A 12603-nucleotide genomic window follows, 5' to 3' on the forward strand; every position below is an offset into this window, starting at 1 on the left:
CGTAAGGGAGATGCTCCAATCCCTTAATCATTATAGTTGCCCTAGGTTGGACTCTCTCCAGTAGTTCCCTGTCCCTTTGAACTGGGGAGCCCTCATCAATTCCTGCAAGTGGTGGGATGGAGGAAAACACAACTTGTGCTCCTGATCCCTTAACCAGCCTTCCAAGAGCCCTAAAGTCTCTCTTCATTGCCCTTGGACTACTGGTGGCTGCCTCGTCGCTGCCTACTTGAAATACTAGTAACAGATACTAATCTGAGGGCTGGACTAGGGTAAGCAGATTTTTCTGTATATCATGATTCCTCGCCCCAGGGAAGCAGCTGACTTCTCTGTGGCATGGATCCGGTCTGCAAATGGGGCCTTCTGTTCCCCGCAGAAGGGAGTCACCCACTACAGTTACCTTCCTTTTTTCCTTTGTAGAGGAAGTCCTAAGGCATGGGGGTGGGTGGCTAGCACTGGGCAACTCATAGTTGCCCTAGGTTGGACTCTCTCCAGTAGTTCCCTGTCCCTTTGAACTGGGGAGCCCTCATCAATTCCTGCAAGTGGTGGGATGGAGGAAAACACAACTTGTGCTCCTGATCCCTTAACCAGCCTTCCAAGAGCCCTAAAGTCTCTCTTCATTGCCCTTGGACTACTGGTGGCTGCCTCGTCGCTGCCTACTTGAAATACTAGTAACAGATACTAATCTGAGGGCTGGACTAGGGTAAGCAGATTTTTCTGTATATCATGATTCCTCGCCCCAGGGAAGCAGCTGACTTCTCTGTGGCATGGATCCGGTCTGCAAATGGGGCCTTCTGTTCCCCGCAGAAGGGAGTCACCCACTACAGTTACCTTCCTTTTTTCCTTTGTAGAGGAAGTCCTAAGGCATGGGGGTGGGTGGCTAGCACTGGGCAACTCACTGCATGGATTTTCATCAACATCCTCATTTACCTGGTTCTCCATTTCCAAAGCCCCATACCTATTTTGCAAGTGCAACTGGGAAGGTGAGGGGGGCCGGGAGGGGTTTTGTTTGCCCCTCTGAGGCAGGACCTTCCTCCAATCCCCATTGTCCCTTAAATCCCTCTTTTCTGCCTGGTGACAGGCGGGATGGCGGTCATGCGCCTCCAGTAGAGGCTCTACCCGACGCCTGTGTTTCAGGGTACGACTCCACCAATCTATTTCACTTTCTCTGATGCTTCTAAGTCTTTCTACCTCTTCCTTCAGGTCAACTACCTGTCTGAGCAGGTAGTTTATTTGATCACACTGCACATAGTCAGTGTCTCTGGATCCCTCAGGAACAAGTGCCAGGCTTCAGCATCCACCACAGCCAGAGACCTGCACCACCACGTCTTGTTGCGGGAGCTCGTCAGAGTTCCCACACTCTTCTGTGTGGTATATTTTGCACATTTGCACGATATTATTATATCTAATAATATCTCTTCTTTGTAAAGGCAGCAGTTCTGTCTCATATGTACCCAGTTCCTCTGATGTGAAAAAATTACAAGGTAAGGCTCCCACACAACCAGAGCAGCAAGGGTATTTGGAATTTTTCAGAGACTGTCTTCCTCTCCCACCCAATTCATAATTTTTCAAACATTAAAAATAGTCCTAAAATGAAATCAGTATTAATGTTTCTTCTGCATCTCTATGAACTAAAAATGTGTGAAAAACTCAATGTTCACCTTTTTTTGAGCAAAGATATTAAAGTCTTTTAGTCGGCATAACTTCAGCTCTTGTTAGCTGTGAGACAAAAACACCAACCAAAAAAGTCACACTCAGAGAAAATTACTTTGAATATACAAAAATGTTTCCCCCTCCCCCCACAATTTTGTTGATGAGCACTGGAGAAAAACACTGGAGAAAAATGTACATGAGAATGTGAACTTTATACTATTCATGAAAATTTGGGATAGAAATGTGTTTCAATACTTTTTATGTTTCCACAGAATGGGAAAATGCTTCTTTCTTGAGTCTTAAAGGAAGATATCAAGGCTTATATTTCTGGAGTTATGCACATAGGTATTAGACTGTAACTATATATCAAAGATCTGTCGTTGTCCTGTGCCCCATCCATTACCTTTTATAGCTCTGTTTTTCAGATCAGTAAAGAAGTAGTATGGTACAGAAGTGTACCCAGAGCAGAATTCAAGCTTTTACATATTCAGGACCACAGTTGCAGTCACTCACCTAAATACTGCTGCTTGGTAGTATCTAAAAGCGGACTTATTTACAGCTGTGTGATTGGAAGAATACAATTGCCCTCTTCAAATAAAAAGAATCTCATTGCAAGAGGTCACTTAAACACCAAATTGACTTATCTCATATCCTTCATCCACACACTTTTTGCAGTATTTTGCATTTCCATTCACAGTAATATGACTCATTGTTTAAATTTTTCATGGTGTTGCATTGGTGACAGCCTGTGTACTTCAATTTGATTTGCAAGATACTTTTGGTTGTAATAACAGTATCATGAAGAAAGTGAGTGGAGACTAGTAACATGCTGAAGTAAATTACTGTGATTTTCAAAGAAACTTAAATATTTTGGGAATCTAAATTATCCTGAATTTCAGTAAATTTGGATGACCAGTTAACTGTAGTTAATTTGAAAAAAACCACAACAATAATCTAATACTTTCTTGCTTCAGGAGAAGCAATATTTCCCTTGGAGACAAAAAAAAATTCAGAGCCATCCTAACTCTAATTTAAGTTTTTTCAGTGAAATAGAAATGAAGAGGACTTAATTTTCTGAAAGTTGATCTCGTAGATACTATCTACATTAAATCTGTCTGTGCATTTCATTCCTAGCATGTGGGAGATGAAATAATTCTGAAAACTGAAGGCTGCTAAGAGGCTTGTTTTTCAGTATGTACCCACAAGTCCTGCCACAGGTCTCCAATGAACAAAAAAAACCTGGTTAAATTCAACACAAGTGAATTTTCACCTGTTCTAAATATAGTTATTGCTTACTTTTACATTTTTTATCCAAGTCATATGTATGTACTCAGACATAGTCAGAGGTATTTCAAGATTCATATCCTCTTTCTTTCATGAACATCCTCTTTCAATTTTTGTTTTGCTTTGTTTTTTTTTTTTTTTTCCTCCTCAGAGTGTTTATTCTTACTGGTCTGTCAGATCTAAACATAACATACAATAAAACTTTTTTTTCTAATCAGAGAATCTTTAACTGAGGCGATTTCTGCTCCCCTTCATACCTTTTTAATGATTTCCACCCATGAGAAACAACTGTCAAATGGTACCTTTCTGAATAAAAAGTATTTATATCCTGCTTTCTGGAAAAAACAGATAGTGGACAAAACACAGTGAAGTGGAAAACTAGTTCCTATATCTGTCTGAAATACTGTATTTTTATTGGTAATAAATCTTTTTTTCTCCAATGCCATGTAGTAAATAAAATATTTAAATAAGTCCTGAATAAATTTCAGAATAGTTTAGAAAGGAATTCTACTGATTTTCCAGCAGTTCATACATGACATAAATCATCCTCTGAGTGAGCATATTAAGACTTTTTAAAATCCGATCATTGTGAGCAAGATAATTTAAGTAATTGAATTAAGAAAAGCAAGGGAAGGAAGGATGAGAAGTAACACCATAAATAAAATATCTTAATGCACATCTCAACTATATCAGTATTTACTAGACACTTGCCTTATATTTGAGAGAAAGAAAAAAAAAAACAAAGAAAAAAAAAAGCAAAGAAGAAAATACCTTATATGGATGTTTCAATACCTATTTTTCAAATGGTAGTATCAGAACTGGATTAAAATGATAGCAATTCTAGCAATCTGTTGAAAACCCTTTGAAAACAAAAAAAACCTGAAAATTTTAGGAAAAGAAACATGACTGCCTATGTTTAATGTGTTGGGCTACTAAAAACAAGAGTATAATATAGGTAGAAATTGGTACATTGTAATTAATGTCTACAGGAATAAAGAACAAATGCCGACAAAATTAGTTTACTGGATGAATTACTTTGCCAGTCTAATCTGCAATAGGAATGAAAGATGAAATGAAACTCTATGCTGAAAATGTTAGCAATGGATATTACTTGTTCCTAATATCACAGCTAATCCTAATACAGTCATATTCAACAGGATTAATGTCTGGAAACCACTGTATTTGATTGTGTAAAGTCATGACACTGTTTAATAACTAGCCTGATGGTCAAAAGTTGTGACTTATATTTAGCATAATTTGATTCTTTTTTCTTTTTTTTTCCTGTAAGACTTCAGTTAGCATACGCTATTATTCTTGACTGGCAATTTCATCTCTGGGAGTGAGCAGGAGGTATTCCTTCGAATTGCCACCAGCAAGCAATGAACAATATCAGACAGATGTGTCTTCATCATCCATTGTAATAATACTGTTAATTTTGTTATGAGGTGGGTTAAAAGACAGTGACATTCTGAAGCCCAGAGTTTTATTAGACTGATGATTTTGCATTTGTTGTCTGATACTTTCTGACTGAATCCCTTTGAAGACAGTTTCTAGGGAGATTTTGTTCAGCTGAGTGTAACTGTAATGATGGTTTGAGGAATGGAAGGTGTAAAAATACATTTGGCAACAGAAAAGGGGCAATACTTTAGAAATCAATCAACTTCTTAATTTATCCTCTCTTAATTGCTTAAAGCTATGCCTACATAAGCATACATAGAAAGGACCTGAGAAGCAGTTTATAAACTTTTAAGACAGTTTCAGTTTTCCTCCCACTGAATTCCTTCTTCCAAATTGGTTCTGCTTTTGTTTTCCTAGCAAATAAATGAAAACACAAAGTAACTTCTACTTACCAGCTGAACTTTACAGGGTGGTATTTTACAGTACTTAATTTTTAAAAAAGTAATACAGTTTATGTAGCATATGTAAGAATATGTAAATTTCTCCACCCAGCATTCTTTTAAACCTGTTGTGCAGATTTCAAATGCATTTGGCATGAAAGAACAGTCTCAGAGGTATCAAGCGCTTACCTAGCCAATTAACATTTCCTGGGACTATTTTATGGCAGAGAGTGTTTACTAGAGGCTAGAGGCAGTAGCAAGAAATAGCCTGTGTTTGTGCTACTAAACATCAGCCAAATGAAGAGTCTACTCTGATTGTGCTAATTTTGGTTCTTGATATGTTATTTTTGATATGTTAATAGGTGAGAACAATAAGAAACCCCAGGAACAAACTGAGAATTTTCAGTACTTGGGGATATCTTTGGTACTTGTTTGTTTTTTTTGTGTGGTTGGTTTGGTTTGGTTTTGGTTTGGTTTGGTTTTTTTGGTTTTTTTGGTTTTTTTTGTTTTTTTTGGGTTTTTTTGGTGGTTTGTTTTGTTTTGTTTTGTTTTGTTTTGTTTTGTTTTGTTTTTTTCACTGCTACAACTCCTGGGAGTACAACAGAGGAAAAAGGATGGATAAACTGATGCGACCAGTCAGAGAATGTGTGCAGTGGAAGAAGGCTCAGACAAGGCTGGCAAGGGTGATGTGTTCATGAAGCTCAGAAGAGCTGTCACAAAAGAAGCTGAACTTAATAAGAAGGAGACCTGAGGGTGGATTGCATTTTAGATAGAAGGCTATATCTTTTGGGTGGGTCAACTGGTTGTGTAAATGTCCTTCCCTACAATAATCAGTGGACAGCATTACAATCCTAAACCAGCCAGACCTAGCACATACATGTGGCTCAGTCCAACATAGAGTATAAAAATCAAACAAAATTAGCTTTGAAGAGAGCAGTGGGCTTGAGCTGACTTCAACAAACCTATTCCTTCCCAGTGACTGGGGACACCCAACATCATGATGGTGGCCATATAGACGCTGGAAAGTGAGTGACCTTTGTGTTGTGACCCAGGTGTATATTGCAATTGCTATACTTGCTGTGCTTGTGCTGTGATCTCAGTGCATTGCTGTATCACTCTGCTAAATCAAAATCCCCTATAATGTCAAATTTCTCCAGGTTAAGTAAATTTGGCATTAAACATTAAACCTTCCTCACGCAGAATACCTAAAAGAACCGGCTCAGAGAGCACTGAACTCACAAACAGAAGGGAAAATAAGAGAAGGTGCTTTTAATCCAAAAATTAATATCTGAGTATTCTGAATAATGCAAAAATTAATATCTGAGTGATCTGAATAACAAAAAGAGGTCAATTCAGAAAAAATACAGGTAAGAAAAGATAATTTATCAATCTTAATTTCCTTATTATGTTTACTTTATTGTAATTGTATTTGTCTTGGATTCAGATTTCTTTTATAACTATGAATAGGTGAACAGGGAGATTTCAGAATAGAAAAGCTGTTTTTATTAATTACAAAAGATGTGTAAAGGTAGGTATTCCCCAGACACATACCTCATTAACCTATGCACAGTCCCATTAACCTGAACTCATGAGACAGTGAACAACCAACGGTATTTTGTCTTTGGGCAATAAACAACTTAAATAGATGAATGTTTATATTTTATTATAATTTTCCGGATGGATATCCTGTGTTATCATAAATATCGAAGAAAAAGAAGGACAAAAAATTATTTCAGTGAAAACAGGTTTTCAAGTATTCTTTTTTTTTGGTAATCTTCTTCTTTTGTATACTTAGAGAATTGAGTCACTGACTATGACCAATTTTATATACATAAATATCAGCTGAATTGCCCGAGTATACCCACTCTTTCCACTCAGAATATCCACCCAGTAAGCTCCCCAGGTCAAAGTGTGGATGTATGATTTGCACATACATAAGTGGAAGCCCCAGGGTGAAAAATCAGACCATTATTGGCTGTTTCTTTGTCTCTTTGGTAGCCAATTATGCTGGGACTGTACAGGACACTCTGTTTGTAGACCTATTTAGCACAAATTAATGATATAGATTTTAATGACTCTAATAACAACTGCAAAAAGAGATAATATGCAACAAGGACCCATGTTATAAACAACCTTATACATGAGAATATCAACAACTTGAATTTCAGCAGTATTCAAATGGCAAGGAAGTGCAGCCCATAAAAAATTAATTAAGTACCTTATTGTCTTACATGACTGAACATACCAGTCATTTAGCAAATGTGATATTGCTAGAATATAAGGACAATTTTAATGCCACTTCTCTGTTACCAGGAGCTCCTGAATGACCTTAAAATGCATAAAAATAATATTAATAATAGCATATTTTGTATCATATTGTGACTGTTAGAGCTATATGGTATTCTTTCAATTACAGAGTTGTATTTCAGGTTAGGATGGGCACACAGACTCCTGGCATTTTGTCCCTTTTCCATCTCCTCTGCTGGGACAGATTAATTTTAACGGCCAGCCCAACAGTAGGACCAGACTGTGGTCTGGAGAGACTCCTGTATCACCTGGTGGAAAAACAGCAACTGGGATCATCTGGGGATAGGAGTAGGAACTGAAGGAACTACATAATATGTGATTCACAAAGCAGGTTAGACAAACTCCTAGCTCTCTTCATACGATAGCTGGAGAGGGAAGACTGTAGTGTATGAAGGCACGGACCCCCGTCAGAGATGCAACCAGAATCGTTTATTATAACAAACAGGCAGCTTATATAGTGTTAATGTGTCTTATTTCCCAACCGACACGCCCCTGCAACCCCAACTGCCAATCGGGCCAAATTCCCCTCAATCAGTAAGGTTGTTAGGTACTGTTTATGAGTCGTTAGGACTTGATCACGGGCTTTCCCCTGACAGTGTTCCTGCTCCTTCTATTTCTTTTTCTGGTCTCTGCTTACTCCACAGTCCTGTTCACCCATAGGAGACAAACATTTTGTGACCACAAAACTCTCCATCCTGTGCTTCACTACACCACCACCTTTCAAACAGAATGAAAATGCTGCTCTAGGTGTGGTGACGATTAGAAGATCTAATTTTTTAAACTTATTGCACGTATTTAGAAATGAACAATGGCCACCTACAGATCTGGAATAATAACTATTTTTTCTTTAGCAATTATTCAATAATTCCCATTTCGGAGAAAGAAATTACTTACAAATTATATACTGGAACAGAGTAAGTACTTAATCTTTGTTTTATCTGTGAATAATTTTGTGGGGTTTTTTGCCATCATTTGAACCTGCAATTGTTAAATACATGCACTATTTAAAGCAAAATACCTTTTACTGATTTTCTACCTAACCTGGTGTTCAGTATTCCTAGGCAATTGTTCTGTGAATCTCCAGTACTGTTATCTTTCTACTTTCATCTGTTCAGTAAGAAAAAAATATTCAAGGAATATTCAGGAAAATAATTTAGCTAAATTCATTGATATCTATGCATAGTAGCTACAGGAAGACAGTCATGCATAGCTTTCTTTTCATTTTGGTCAATTTGTTACAGTTTCCTGACATCTAGAAACTTGTTAATTTTTTTAATTACTAGATATTTGCAAATAAACCAATGAAATGCTTTTTACCAGATGGAATTTAACACAAAAATGTCTGATCTTATGATTACATAAGATATATTTTTAAAATGTATGTAGAACATAAAAAACCTGAGTATGGCTCTATTGGAGTGGGGAAGCACAGATGGTATGTTTTTTGCTATATCTTCTAGACTTTCAAGAATTTGTGATGAGGTACTTCTGCAACCAGACGTAGATACAAATTATTGTTTTACATCTTCTAATGGATATTTTCCCTATTAATTTCTCTAATGCTTTTCTGAAGGCATTAATATTATTGGCATCCACAACATCCTGTGGCAATGAACTCCCCAATTTAATTATGCATTTTGTAAACTTCTTTTTTGTTTTAAACCATCTGCCTGCTCATTTCATTTGATGCCCCCAGCTGTTATAGTATGAGAAACAGAATAGCTGTAACTCATTGACCTTCCCTGTACCATTGATCATTTTAGCTATCTCTACCACATTCTGTGTCAGCCTTCTTTTCTGGACTGAAAAGTCTTAATGTGTTTTATCTTTTTATATAAGCACTTCCCAAATTGTGGTACTTTTCCCATCTGCATGCCTTTTGTAGTTTTTTGGGGTTTTGTTTCTTTCAGAAAAAAGGAAAGCAGAAATAAACTGTGTCATGTTGTGATATATATATGAGACTAATACAGATTTTCCTGCTGCAGCTAAGTTTTTTATATAGGTACAGTGAAAGTTGTGACTTCCAAGGTGTAAATTGTTTTACTTGAGAAATGTCCTAAGATTGTTGATTTCAGCAGAGCAGTTAAACAAGGACTCACCTCTCCTTTGACTTCAACTAAGTCATTTATGTTCTTCAAGTTAAACACATATTCAAAATTTTTATCAGTCATGAAATACTCAGCATTTGTCGAACAAAACATAGGAAATATTACTTTTCTTACAGTTAGATCTTAGAAAAACTCTCAACCTTTTTTCAGGAGGTCAGAGGAAAGAAAGGAAAACAAAAATAAATAATTTAACAAACGAAGGGTAAGTATATGGCCAAGATAGTTACAGTGATAATAAGGTCTAGTTTATGAGCCTTATGAAGCTTGGGACTGCAAATTATAGCTAACGGACATCTCAAAAAGAAAAAGAAAATTCATGGCCACTTTTCTGTACTCAAATATGTGAGTATCTTTTACGTGGGCATCTTTTATTAGGATCAGAGACGTGAAAGGGTGATCATGAGCATGAAACAATTACTTATCCTTAGTACACCTAGTGATGAGCTCCGACTAACTTGTTAAGTGAACCAGCAGCATACTCACTACCCTCTGTGCTGTTTTGCACTAAATGTCTGCCATCATGGCTGTCACCCTGATAGGGAAAGATTGACTTATACTGTACCTCGGTATGGGCCAAATCTCCACCTTGCTGAGTTATCTTCACCTCTCTTACCCAGGGCTTTTTAATCTTATCATATCAGTATTGCTTTTTCTCTGGATCTTTGACAGTTTTACTTTATTTTCAACTGTTACAAAGCAGCATCAGTCCAGCAGCCTGGCCTTTCTTTATTCATACTTTCTGAACTAACAAGGCTTCAAATCCCATGTGTTCCCTTGAGTGAAGACAAAAATTATAACAAAAATCTTGGCTCCTCATTCAGTCATTTCCATACAACTGGGACCTGGATCATGGTTTGACAGGACATTGACTGGACTGTGGGACTGGGCACACCCAACCCCACATGTCCCAGCATGTTGGTCGACCAAGGCAGGATGCAGAGCATCCCCCATGGCAGCCCCTACTCTGGACAGTCAGGGTATGGGTACTCCACAAGGCATGTTAGAGTTCCTTGTGACAATGTTAGGATATTGTGCGTAAGTGGTTCTGCAAAGATAATCAGACACACTCCTTCAGTCCTACCAAAAGGTCTGAATTCTTCTAGTAGGAGTCTAAGTCATGTCACTTTTCTTCACAAAAAACACCTGGACTTGTTATGTCCATACCAGAGTGAACATATCATAACAGCTTTAGGAGCAGGCCTGTTTCACTGTCTCAGGGCAACTAAATGGCTTGGGAATGCTGTGAGTACCTGGTTTTGAAGTCATGTTCCTAGTCTGATCTTTTCTGTTCATATGCAAAAATGTTAGTCAGACAACAGAGAAACTGTTTTATGCAAACTGGAAGGACTGTGTCTTAAAACCTATTTTGCATGAATGCAGTTATATTTTAGTGCTATTATTTATTTAAATATATGTACATCTATTTTTCTGAGTATTTCAGATGCCCAGGTTAGCAATTATGCCGAGTGTCTGATTTAAAACCAAAATGAAATAAAGTGTTTCAGAAAGAAAACGAAAATGTAAGCAGATTTTTTAGCTTGCATAAAAGGTCTTTTCATATTCTTTTGTCTCCTTCATTCTTAATTTTAACTTTGAACATCTTTGATTATTGAGGTTAAAGTAGACCATTTTATGACTTAAGTGCAGTTAGCTGAATAATACAATATTAAGGACTTTAAAACCTTTACAATACAGAAGCTTATCACTTAGAATAATTGAAAGATTAAGGTGCGGTCACTAATGACAATAGTCTGTGATTATATGTGAGGTTGTTTCAAGGACTATGTTGAATTCCAAGAGAAGAAACTTTTCATGTGTATCTCAGGGCAAGAAATAACATTGTTTGTATTCAACCTCTTAATTCATCAGACAAGCAATACAAATTTTTGGCCAATACTTGGCTTTCTTGTAAAGTTAATTACATGTTAGGTTTGTAAAAATGTATTTTAAACTATTCTGCCATTTGTGTTTGTTCTATCATGAGATTTTAGAGCTTCAGAGCAAAACCAGGCACAAATACAGGTTGGGTGGAAAATGGCTGGAGAGCAGCCCTGAGGAGAAGGACTTGGGAGTGCTCATGGATGAGAAGCTCGACATGAGTCAGCAACGTGAGCTGGCAGCCCAGAAAGCCAACCTCATCCTCAGCTGTATCAAGAGAAGCGTGGCCAGCAGGTGATTCTACCTCTCTACTCTGCTCTCATGAGAATCCACCTGGAGTGCTGTGTCCAGCTTTGGAGTCCTCAACACAGGAAGGACATGGACCTCTTGGAATGGGTCCAGCAGAGGGCCACGAAAATGATCTGAGGGCTGGAGCACCTCTCCTATGAGGACAGGCGGAAAGAGTTGTGATTATTCAGCCTGGAGAAGAAAAGGCTGAGGGGAGCCCTCTCTTATAATGGCCTTCCAGCACCTGAAGGGTGCCTACAGGAGAGATGAGGAGGGACTCCTTATCAGGAAATGTAGTGATAGGATGAAAGGCAATGATTTTCAATTGAAAGAGGGGAGATTTAGGTTAGATAAAAGAAAAAAAATTCTTTACTGTGACGGTGGTGAGACACTGGAAGAGTTTACCCAGAGATGTTGCCCCATCCCTGGAGGTGCTCAAGGCCAGGCTGGATGGGGCTTTGAGCAACCTGGTCTAGTGGGAGCTGCACGTGCCCATCTTTAAAGTCCCTTCGAACTCTAACCATTGTATGATTCTATGATTTAAAGATATCTGAGGAAGGCAGAAAATCACTCAAGCTGGTGTGTCTTGGTTGATGTGTGCCCAGGCTCAGCACACAGACATGTTGTTGGAGCTACACTAGCCAAAGGAGAGCATGCTCTGCTTCTTGGCATCATGCAGACCATGTTTTGGCCATCCTGGGGTGACACAACTAATTGCCATGACAAGGGAGCCCTGTGCCTGTCAACTCTATGGCAAATAGTGTCTACAGCCAGCCAGCAGCAAGGCAGGGGCAGCTCTTGAGTAGGGTTAGGGCAGGTGGAAGGAAAAGTCTTGTAGAGACCTTAGGATCCTAGGAGAACAGGGCTAGGAGGAAACTCAAAAGGTCACCCAGGCTGTCTAGATGAAACTGTGAAGGCAAGAATGATAGTTCTTATATTAAATGCAAACAAAAGCATGTTTTTTAAAACTCCAGTGGTTGAAGTTCCCTAACCTGTCAGTCAGACTGTTACCATACTTCTCCTATCCCATCTTTTAGGAAATTTGGGCACTCAGAACAAATAAATTATTTGCTTTTGTTTTCAACCTACTGTCATTATGTGGTTAATTTTCTTCAGGGATAGTAAAAAGTTCACTTCAAGTTCCTTTGGAAGTTGAAACAAAGATGAGCTCATTTAACAAGTCTCCACATACAGCATTGTGGGTCCTTTTTACTACCATGTATTTAATAAAACTGATGTACGCAAAACAG

This window comes from Calidris pugnax, unplaced genomic scaffold (assembly GCF_001431845.1).
Source record: "Calidris pugnax isolate Ruff unplaced genomic scaffold, ASM143184v1 scaffold326, whole genome shotgun sequence".
In the NCBI taxonomy this organism is placed as follows: Eukaryota; Metazoa; Chordata; class Aves; order Charadriiformes; family Scolopacidae; genus Calidris; species Calidris pugnax.